The sequence below is a fragment of the Rhipicephalus microplus genome, chromosome 4 (genome assembly GCF_043290135.1).
Source record: "Rhipicephalus microplus isolate Deutch F79 chromosome 4, USDA_Rmic, whole genome shotgun sequence".
Lineage (NCBI taxonomy): Eukaryota > Metazoa > Arthropoda > Arachnida > Ixodida > Ixodidae > Rhipicephalus > Rhipicephalus microplus.
In genome coordinates this window covers 78,577,525-78,588,124 of record NC_134703.1, presented here as the reverse complement: position 1 = coordinate 78,588,124, position 10,600 = coordinate 78,577,525, and the positions used below count along the sequence as shown (strand labels likewise).

At 41.2% G+C, this 10,600-nt stretch overlaps 1 long non-coding RNA gene across 1 annotated transcript; it reads left to right on the top strand.

Annotated features, from left to right (window-relative positions):
- The first annotated feature begins 791 nt into the window (after nucleotides 1-791).
- LOC119172156 (uncharacterized) lies at nucleotides 792-9,431 on the top strand. Its single transcript, XR_005109923.2, has 6 exons — nucleotides 792-927; nucleotides 1,009-1,095; nucleotides 3,544-3,641; nucleotides 5,535-5,611; nucleotides 6,962-7,062; nucleotides 9,224-9,431. It is a non-coding gene; the product is annotated as an uncharacterized LOC119172156 (long non-coding RNA).
- Nucleotides 9,432-10,600: the final 1,169 nt, after the last annotated feature.

The following is a 10,600-nucleotide window of genomic DNA, read 5'->3' as shown; positions in this document are numbered from 1 at the left end:
GGGGTTGACGCCACGCCGGAGCCGCATAATACTAAATTTCTCATGGTGACAATGTAGTCTGGATCTTTCATGCTAAAGCTGTCGAAAAAGCATTCTGCTCATAGAACAGACGAATTATTAACAATGAGCCACTGTACACACCCAAAGCACCTCAATTGACTTTCATGTCTAGTTTTTTCATTCATATTTTCAACGGACCGTGACAAAGTCTACTTTACCGAGTCATGCGGGCCGCATGTTGCTGACCTTCGTCCTCTGCCGACCTCTGATGAGGTGGTTTAGCATGAAGGATCCAGACTGCCACTGTCGCCATGAAAAATTAAGACAGGTGAAAGGAACGTCAAAATTTTCAGAGAAAGGGAAATGCGACCCTCCCCGATCCGAGTCGACTCGGATCGGGGAGGGTCGCATTTCAGGGTCGCAGGGTTGTGTTCTGTGACTGGTAGGTGTTCTGTGACTCGGCCAGGAGGCCCGCCAGGCGGCGGTCGGAGAGCTTCGGGCTCTCTGTCTGTCCCGACGTGGGAGATGCCCTCTATACTTGTACGTACTTTATTGAATTTCGACAAGCATGAAAATGCAGTGGCTACATGCGCAAAATGCGCCTTATTACTGAATGCAGAAACAGCGCAACCTAGAAGTATTTACTTCGTAACTACTTCTAGATTGCGCTGTTTCTGCATTCAGTTATGTCCTACCAACTTGCCCAAGCTTCCACGCTTCATAGCGCCTTACTACTGCAGCGCCCATCGGCAGTATCGTGGGCTCGATACTGGTGTGTCGCTTTTGTCGATGGAACGTTACCCGTCGTTCCATCGCACGTGCTCGCGGGGGCTCGCCACAGAACGGCTCGCGTTATACAGGGCAGTGACGGCTGAGTCACAAGTTTTGTTGCCGCGGTCTCTGCCTCTCTCGGCCGGAGGTACTTAGGTAGGCCCTATTATATTAATAAGTTTTCGCTCCGTTGCTGGTGCCGACGCTGCATAATCGCGCCTTCGATTAATCCTGCAGGTGTTTGCAAGCCGCGAAGAGGTTGATACAGCGCAGACCGGCGCGGATGGCTGGGGCGAAGCCGGTTAAGGTCTTTGTTGAGTATTGGTAAGTGGCACGGCATTCTGAACAACATCAACTGCTAATTGACCATTTGCAGAAATCTGCAAGGCGACTTTTCTGCAACGTTATTAAAAAAAAAAAAAAACTATTGTGCCCAGATTGCTTCTCTTGCTCACGGTGCTTTTACCACTATTCCAGTGAAGGCACACGAGTGTGACAAAACGACTTTTTCACCTCGAAAAAGTCGTTTTGTCACACTCGTGTGCCTTCATTGGAATAGTGGTAAACCCACCTCGAACGAACCTTCAGATCGCATGGCGGCCCAGGCGAGACACCTGTATACGTCGTTCGTAAAGAAGGGAGTGGGGGAAGGCAAATACACAATGAGTGGGAAAAGCAATGTGGGAACGAGACCTTTTGGTTTGAAAACATTGTTGCAGGAAAGCCAGCTTGCAGATTTGCGCAAATGGTCAAAATTCGTAAAGATCGCCGGTTTGATATCCCGCGGCCACAGCGACCGTATTTTAGATTGGTTCAAAATTTAAGTCAAGTTGATAGGCTAACAAAAGCGAAACACCAAGTCAGTTTAGCCGACAAATTATGTGATAACTAACGGTATTGTGAATTTCGCAATAACGAGTTGCCAGAAAACGAAACTATGACGTAGCTACGCTGTCTTTTTTTTTTTTTTTTACTTTTGCGCCGTAAACGCGTGGTTGTTTCGTCAATGCAACGTTACGAAATTCAAAAGCGCTTTTCGTACTTGAGTTTGGTTATAAGTAACCGAAACGTGCTATGTTCAGTGACTCTGTTGAGCAGTGTAATCCATAGTTGTTGACAAATGAAGCCGTAGGATATGCCTTTAAATATAAGTGATGTAAGGTGACTTGGTGTGAAAACTTGAAGGTGGTGTCTCCATCCATCTTCCATTTTGTGCTTGTCCCTAGTTAAATATTAGCTTTTCTCCCTAGAATGCCTCCCTCCCCTCTTCTTTTTATCTAAAGCAACAGCTTGCTGCTGTCACTACACCAGCTTTAGTTGAAGACTTGAGACACTAGGTGTGATGCTGCATATGATTCTATATTGGTTGTTGGTAATCAAGTGGCTTATTAAGTGCTAATTGGCTCCAATGTATAGGCGAAAAATGATGTAGGAGCGTGTGAAAATGAACGAAAGATGTACCAGACACCCAAAAGAGAAATGACATGAACACATAACATGAACGTACACCATCCTCTGTGGTGCTCCAACTCGCCCAAAAATAACAATCAATGAACATGAACGAGCTAGTACATTCGCGCTTCTGAGTATAGTGGTAAGGCGAGCGCTACTGATAGTTGTGCAACATAGTGCTGCAAATGGGCACCTCCATATGGCGTCAGCAGGGGTGTGCGAATGGGTCACTTGCCCCCTCAAGTCACGTCAGGACAGCCCCCCCCCCCCCCCCCCAACCCAAGCTACACCAGTGATATTACACCTCCCCCACTGCGATGCAGCATGGGTTTGCACCAAGACAAAATTCTGCAAATGCCCATGGCCACCTCTTGAGGCATGCTTAATGAATTCCAGAAACCTGGATTAGGCCATCATAATTTTTTTTTAAATTCTTCGTAGTATAACTTTTTGTGTACCTGTACTAATTTTTTTATTATTTGAACACTAACTCAGGATATCGGTCAAGTTAGAATGCTTCCCTTTATCAGAATGAACGTAATGTTTTTTTTTATCTCCTTGCCTTGAAAAGCTTTTGCATTGTACTCCGGACAGGATACCAGAAGTAAGATATCTTCACACACACAAAAAAAAATAGTCAGTGGAAGAATACTACAAATAACGTTATTTCAAAATGTTTAAAGGATCACATGACAGACTTCAAATTAGTGCTTAATCGTTCCCATTCAACCCAATGAAAAATGGTAGGAAATAATGCAAAACCTGCCAAGTCATATGACCTGCAATAATGGTGCATTTAATGTCGTGTAAACATTATTATTTAGAAATTTCTATAATTCTCTGGTGCTCTTGATGGTCATTCATGCCTTGCTTTTCTTTAAAGTAATTGCGGTGATTCACTTGTAACTCTTTTTTTACAAAAGTCGTTGTTCAACTTTGCTACATCTAGGTGTCTTGTCTTACTGTTATTTACAATTAATAATTACGTTTAATATTAAAATATACACTACTTTATTATTTGTAATGTGATATGTGTGCTTAATCAAGGAAGTAAGCATAAATTTCAGGACCTGTTTTCTTTGTTAGGTACAATATTAAAGAGAACTAACCATTTTTATTATTATGCACTTGATCATGTCACATGTATCAACATACATCAAACATGGTAAAAAATTAGGGTATTATTGGTGATAATGTTTGCTCTACAAGTGAACTATAAAGATCCACTGAGACCGCAAACAAGCATATCGTTCTTAGTGTATCGTATATCCGTAGCAGGTATTTGTCTTCTTCTTTCTTTCATTTTGTTTCGTGTCTCAGTGGTGGATGAGGGTACATCACTCGCTTCGAGGAACTGAAGAAGCAGATCCTCGCCAAGGTACCCACCGCCAGCGTGACTGGCAGTATAGGACGCAAAAGTGAGTGAATTTTGCCATCCAGTGTGACTCGTATGTGACCTTACCTGGCATGCAGTAACTCGTTTGCGAGAAAATGCGTTGACTTCCTTACAATGATTGCCAAAGGGAACTCTAGGTGTATGCTGCTTTGAGCACGACGACTCTAAACCTCAAGTGGCAAACAAATAAACACGAATAGCGGACAAGTTTAAATTGCGAGAAAAAGACACGTAAAAACATAGAAATATGCACACACGTGAGGCACAGATTTCCAACTCTGTTTATTTCTTGAACGTAGAACATTTTCGAGGTATCGCAAGCAGCAGTTAAACTACAACCTTACACGAGGCTGCGAAAATATTGCGAGACCACGTGGCGCATTAGAAGCCCAGAAGGGCCCTGATGTGCCCGTTCAAGAAATCAACTGCTCTGGTTAATAATAATGAGTGCGAAATAATGTCACCTCTTTTTTTTGTGATGTAGAAACTTTTTCACACAGAATAATATTGTTTGTTCAATCTGTGAACTAGCACAACAACGACAAAACAAGATCTACATGTCGTTACGAAAGTAATAGTACCAGCTACTTTCAATTTATAAACATGTCCCATTCATGAGCTCTAAACAGTAGTCAAGCAACAATAAAGAGTATAGTTAAGTTTCATTTCAGCATGAATAGTTTGGCTATCACAAAATTTTATAAAATTACCTGCCTATTCTAGCTTTGTGCACATTAAAAATGCGAATATTTATAGGAACACTTTTTTGGTGGTTTCATGTACCCACCAGAAGCTGTTAAGACAAAATTCCTCGTAAATATATCATATTCTGAAATATTGCTCAAATTCGGATGTTATGATTGAGAATGTACTACTTTTTCATGGCACTTCTGTTAACAGTTCGTGTTGACACTACATAAAAGTATGTTTCATCGACCTTGCTTTCAGAAGTGGTTCACCTATCGAGAAGTAGTACTCGTACACTTGCTTTATCTTCATGGAGCTTTTTAGCACATTTTTATTCGTGGAATCAGCCTTTTGTGAAATAGAAATTTGTATCTTTTGCTCATAGCTTTTTATTTCATCTTAATACTTTATACTTACTGACGTGATTTCTATCACACATTGCATGCGCTATTCCGCTTGCCAAGACGAGATTTCTAAAGCAAGAAGGTTCATTAAAATATTGATATTTAAAACATATTGCATACTTCATTAACATCTATTCAAACATGTGCTAAAATATTTGGCTAAACAAGTTGGTATGTAGATGCTGGTCGTTTGTGCGAAATATGATTCATATGTGTCATGGAAAATGATTGAAACTCCACCCAAATGTTTTAAAGAAACCCGACGTTTCAGAAACGACTTGATTCCTTCCTCAGGGGGAACTGGGACTAGATCATTTCCCAGTTTAAATGATTTCCCAGTTTTTATACTCAACCAGACAGACATCGGTCGAATGTTTACATTTAAGTCATATATGTGTCATGTATTGTGGGCTTGCACTAATGGTTCTTCTTTATTTGCTAGATCAGGCGTACTTTCTAGATGACTGAATGTGTGATTTTTAAACAGATTTCTAGACGTGAAATAAGCGATTTCCTGATGTTTCACCTTTATGCTGACTGAATGTTGACATGTAAAGTTGGAAAATCAACTGAATCATTGGTAACCTTTCATCAATCTTGCAGCCATTTTTCTTTGTTGTTTTAATGGCAGAAGAAATGCAGCAAAATTAAATTCGCCAAGGGTGTAATTGAATTGCACTCGAAGAGGTAGCCATAAGATTTGTCCTCATCTAACATCGCTTCTGAGATGGTACTTATGTTGTTAGTTTTCTGGTGTTTATGATCTATCCTAGTTTTACTACCTCATTGAATTACATAGGCTAACTGATTTACCTCTCCCACAGCGGCCTTTGAAGTTGAAATCAATGGTGTCCAGGTGTTCTCCAAGCTGGAAAAAAATGCCTTTCCAGATTTTGCGGAGGTAAGTTGATGCCACTTTCACTATGAAGAAAAGCAGCGATCCATGAGCGAGAAATTTCAACAGATGCAAAGCATGAAAACCAGGGATCGAGCTCGATTGGAACCCAGGTATTCTGTGTGATTTTCAAGTATTCTATCCTAAAGTCATGCCATTGCTCAAAACCGCCTTGGAAAAAGACCCCTCAGAAATTATGTCGGGCAAGAAGTCACGTTAAAAGGTGTAACGTAGTCTGGAGGGAGTGGAGAATCGCACTAGGCATCAAATGTAATGCGAGTGCGAAACATACTTGAAAGCTGCCGACCCATTACAAAAGGGCTGCTCTACAATGAATCCTTTTCATAACTTGCAAGTGCGCTTCTGTGCACTGCATACTTGCCCATGTAATGGCAGCACCTTAATTTCGTGCTTCAAGCGGAGACGTGGTCTAAGTTGGATATGCTTGTATGCTTGAGCTTGCCTGTGTTTATATCAAGGAGAGCCAAACTCTACATTTTCCATGTTATTGCGTAAGCGAACCGGACTTGAACTGGATATTTGCAGTAAATGACTGACCGCCATTAGTTGTTCAAACTGCATAGCAGCAAAACTAACTTTACAATTTCGAAAAGGCTCTATTTGTCATGATGATTGTCCATCGCAGCATTAGCTAGCTAAGTGTGCAGCTATGTGTACCGAGTATTTCACAACTGTGATTACAGCAGCTTCCCGAGGAGAGGCTACGACCACAATGTCATTCGCATAGACGCGCCTTCCCTCGCAGCGTGGTCGAGATGTCAGCCAAGAAGTGAAGCATTGCAAGTGAATGAGAACGCAATGCGAACGGGGCGTAAAAATGATATTGCATTGCACTGTTGCGGCGAAGAAGCTTAAGGGTTTTTCATGCTTTTTCTATATTTCTTAAAAGAGCTTTTATAGTGCAGAATAGTATGGCAAGATACACATGTATATCATGACATGTTGCCTTCAGTGCTTCCACGGTGACAAGTGCAATGCCAAACTTCGGATGTCATTCACTGTGGACTCGCGTGTACTGGTACTCAGTGCTTGTCAGTTTTATGTCACAATCTGCAAAAAGTTATGGTTCTTTATTGTTTTGAGTATATATGTATTGCAAATATGTATTTTTGCTGGTTTCTCAATTGTGAACAGTGCTATACCTGTATTTCGAGCGTAAAAAATTTGCACACTCTGTATCTGTATTATCTGAGTGTAAGGCTGTTTCTACACAAGGAAAATTCATTGTAGCTATACTTAATAATGCAATCTACATATCTTGCAACAGTGGCAGTTGACAAGTGCAGTTGTGCTCATTGTATGCCTGTAGTGGTTTATGGATGCTCTATTGATCAGGTTGCCACTCGAGTTTTGGAGGCCAGCCAAGGCAAATCGATCAAGGCTGTAACTGGTGTCCAAAAATAGCCCTGAGGGTCGCACTCTCATGCATGTGGTCGGTGAGTGCCCGATTGCATGCTGCATGCTTTCTGCTTACTGAATTCTGCCCTATATACTTCAGTGCACTGCTTCCTGAACTCGGTTTATTCCTCATCATTTCATTAGTCGCACATTAGAATCTTCTTGACATAGCTGTTGCCAACTCTTTTCTTGAAAACTTTTGAGGGAGACCCAATAGCATTGGAAATGTGGTGCGTAGACTTGTCAGTGTCCACAGGTGCCACCACAGCACATCCACACATACTCTTTCAGTTTTTTTCTCCTGAACATATTTTTGGCCAGCTGATTGTCACAGATCTAGAACTTGATGTGGTGCAAAGCCCAGAGCCCCAGTAAAAGGCAGACATAGGCAACAACATGCTGTTGTCTGCATCGATCTCTTACTGGACTTCTTGTTTTTTGTGCTGTTTTAATTTCTAGTATGCAGTAGCAACTTGTCCAAGCATTCACTTCAGTTGTAACTATTCGCATTGCAGCCCCGCCGCGGTGGTCTAGTGGCTAAGGTACTTAGCTGCTGAGCTCACGGGATCGAATTGCGGCTGTGGCGGCTGCGTTTTCGATGGAGGCAAAAATGCTGTAGGCCCGTGCGCTCAAATTTGGGTGCACGTTAAAGAACACCAGGTGGTTGCAATTTCCGGAGCCCTCCACTACGGCGTCTCTTATAATCATATGGTGGATTTGGGACGTTAAACCCCAGATATCAATCAATCAACTATTCGCATTGCCCTCTCTCTATTACTTACTGACATTAGTGCTTCCTAGTTTTTTTACTACGGTGCACTTACAGTAGCCAATTGAGGTACCATAGGTGTTTAAAAAAGGTGGCAGGGTGGATAGCATAAATTAAAACTGCTGCTTCTCTGTTAGCTGAAATACTTAAAAGGGAGTGTATGCCTCAGCTTTCAGTCCAACTTATAGTCATGAACATTGAAGACAACTCATTCCCTATGGCTGGGATCGCATGGCTGTCACATAGGTTTATGATGACTGGAATTGTAGTATACAGAGCCTTAATAGCCTCTGTAAAACAAAAAAAAGCCATCCTTTATGTCATTCTGTTGACACCCTGCCAGATACGGTGAAATAATACTTGGCTTGCGTGTTCGAAGCAGCACTTCAGATGGAAAGAGAATGACCTGATATAGTTTTGAAGACATTCTGTGGTAACCTTAGTGTTCCTGTGGCCGATGAGACAAGCTCATTGAGATTATTCATAACAGTTGGCAACATAATATTCACTTTCACATAGACACATTGCCGATCATGCAATTTGACAAAGTACTTCAATATCGTGTGCTGCCCATTTGCAAATAGTTTAAAAAAGTAAAATATTTTATCAGTTGGCCTTATATAGCAGTTTGGTTTAGACTGAAATATGCAGCTACTGGTGCTTCATACGAACTGACGTGAACGTTTTTTTAAGCCACCAACATTTTTCTGTTGGAGAACATGGCAAGCAACCTATCTTTCGTTTTTTATATTCTCTCACCCCATTCATTTTAGAATCAGGAGTGATATACTGTTTCCAAACTTCACTTCTCAAGGAGATTGGGATTAGTGTCATTCTGAAAATCTGCTGTGGTCATGCAGCAGACAAATTTTTTTCGTGAAGAAAACTTGTTCCGTTTCATGGATTTACAGGGAAAAAAAGCATTTCATTGAGCCACTATACCCTATGCTTTGCCTAACATCAGTTGTGCTCAATAAAAATGGTTGTATAATGAAGGAATGTACTAGTCACCGATTTGGCTTAATTGCATGCCAGTGGTGAATGATACAACCTTTGTCAATAATTGTATAGTAAACCTGCATGGTACTTGGTGCATGTTTTGAATGGGCTGCGCTAAAATATGGTGGTGTCATTTTAAGAAAATTGGCCCGTCCTACTATACGCGATTCTAATGCCTGTATAAAAAGTAATGGTAAAAAGAGATTTTGCCCAGCTACTGCATGCATGACAGATGATGTGAATCATTTTGCTTTCCTTTGTGACTGCGTACATTACTTTTCTTCATTTTTTTACCATTTCAGCCAGTGCCTTTATACACTTAAGCATTGTAACCAGCATCACGACTAAACGTTCATATTTTTTTCTCTATCTTGCTTTTTTCTTAGTGCTTTGCCCCTGTCAATACCCCTGACCACTACTTTCTTTTTCAGGCTTACAACTTTCCCGCTAGTCTACCATGCTGTTGGCAATCTTGGAACAATAGCTGAAGGTCCTGGAAGGTGCACCGATGATGGCTCGATCACAAACCTCAAAACGGGTCTTGCCTGAAGAATTAGCACCTCCCTGCCCAATGCTTCTTGCTCTAATAATTCACGTATAGACTATGCAGTAGAAAATGCATCTATTTTGTACACCCTGTGTGTGGTTTTCTGAGGTTATTTAACTTTTTGAAATTTGGAACTGGCTTACTACGTAAAAAAGACACACAGTTATAGTCCGACTCATATCAAAACCTTACCTTCATTTTGCAGCCAGTGATGGCTAAATAACATTACATCTATGATGTATTGTTAAAGGCTGATGTGTACCTGTTATATTTTAAGTATGTATCGGTAGAATGGAATGACTCAGTTGCAAAAACATGCGACTACACAGCATGCTTACATTTGGCATGCTTGGCCTTGCACAGGCTTCACGGATATGTTACTTCTGTTATACAATAACAAACACAGTAACTTTCTTGCTAGCTTGTACAATGTGCATTTCAGCACGTAATAGAAGCCAAGTGGCATGATTAGTTAGAAGGTCAGTGAAGACAGCAAGGATAATAAGCACGTCACATTATCTGTACCTAATCGTCAATGGTTGTTTTTAAATAGCCTCAATCTTACCCAGTTTATCCGGCTCAATTGTACACAAAACTAGCTGTCAACACCTTCTACACCCTGAAGCACCTCAGGCATCAGGTTCACTGATCCCTGAGGGAATCTAGTGAGAAACGAGACACTGTTTGTCCTTAAGAATATCAGCTGCTTGAGACCATGAAGTCGGCTCTGCAAGCAGATGTGCAGCAAAAATTATTGCTGCAGTCCCACAAGTGCCAATCTGCCATCAGATATTCTAGCTGGTAGTGCTCGAAAAGACAAGCTGCAATTGTAAATCTAGTGCTACATCCCTTCATGGTGAAACAAACGCAATATGCATGAGAACTTGGAAAGAACACAGGACAGAGTGCTTACTAGCTAACGAAAATTTTTATTTCGGAAAGAACATTCTTATTATGCATCACACGAATGCACATCACCGTAAACCACCCTTACTATCATAAACAGTGTGAATCAACGAAAGATCGTTGTGATAAACGATTGCATGCGGTGGGGAAACATTTGTCAAACCCTGAAATTAACAAGAAGAGAAATTCACTGAGTCACTTTACGTCCAAAAAAGCCAACTCATAATCTGTTAGGAGATGAGACGCCTGGCTAATGCACTTATGACCTGCTTTCTTCATTAAAAAAGATTAAATTATTTTTCTCATTCGCTTCTTGTGCTTGTCGATTATTTCTTTGTCGCAATGTTTTGGCTGG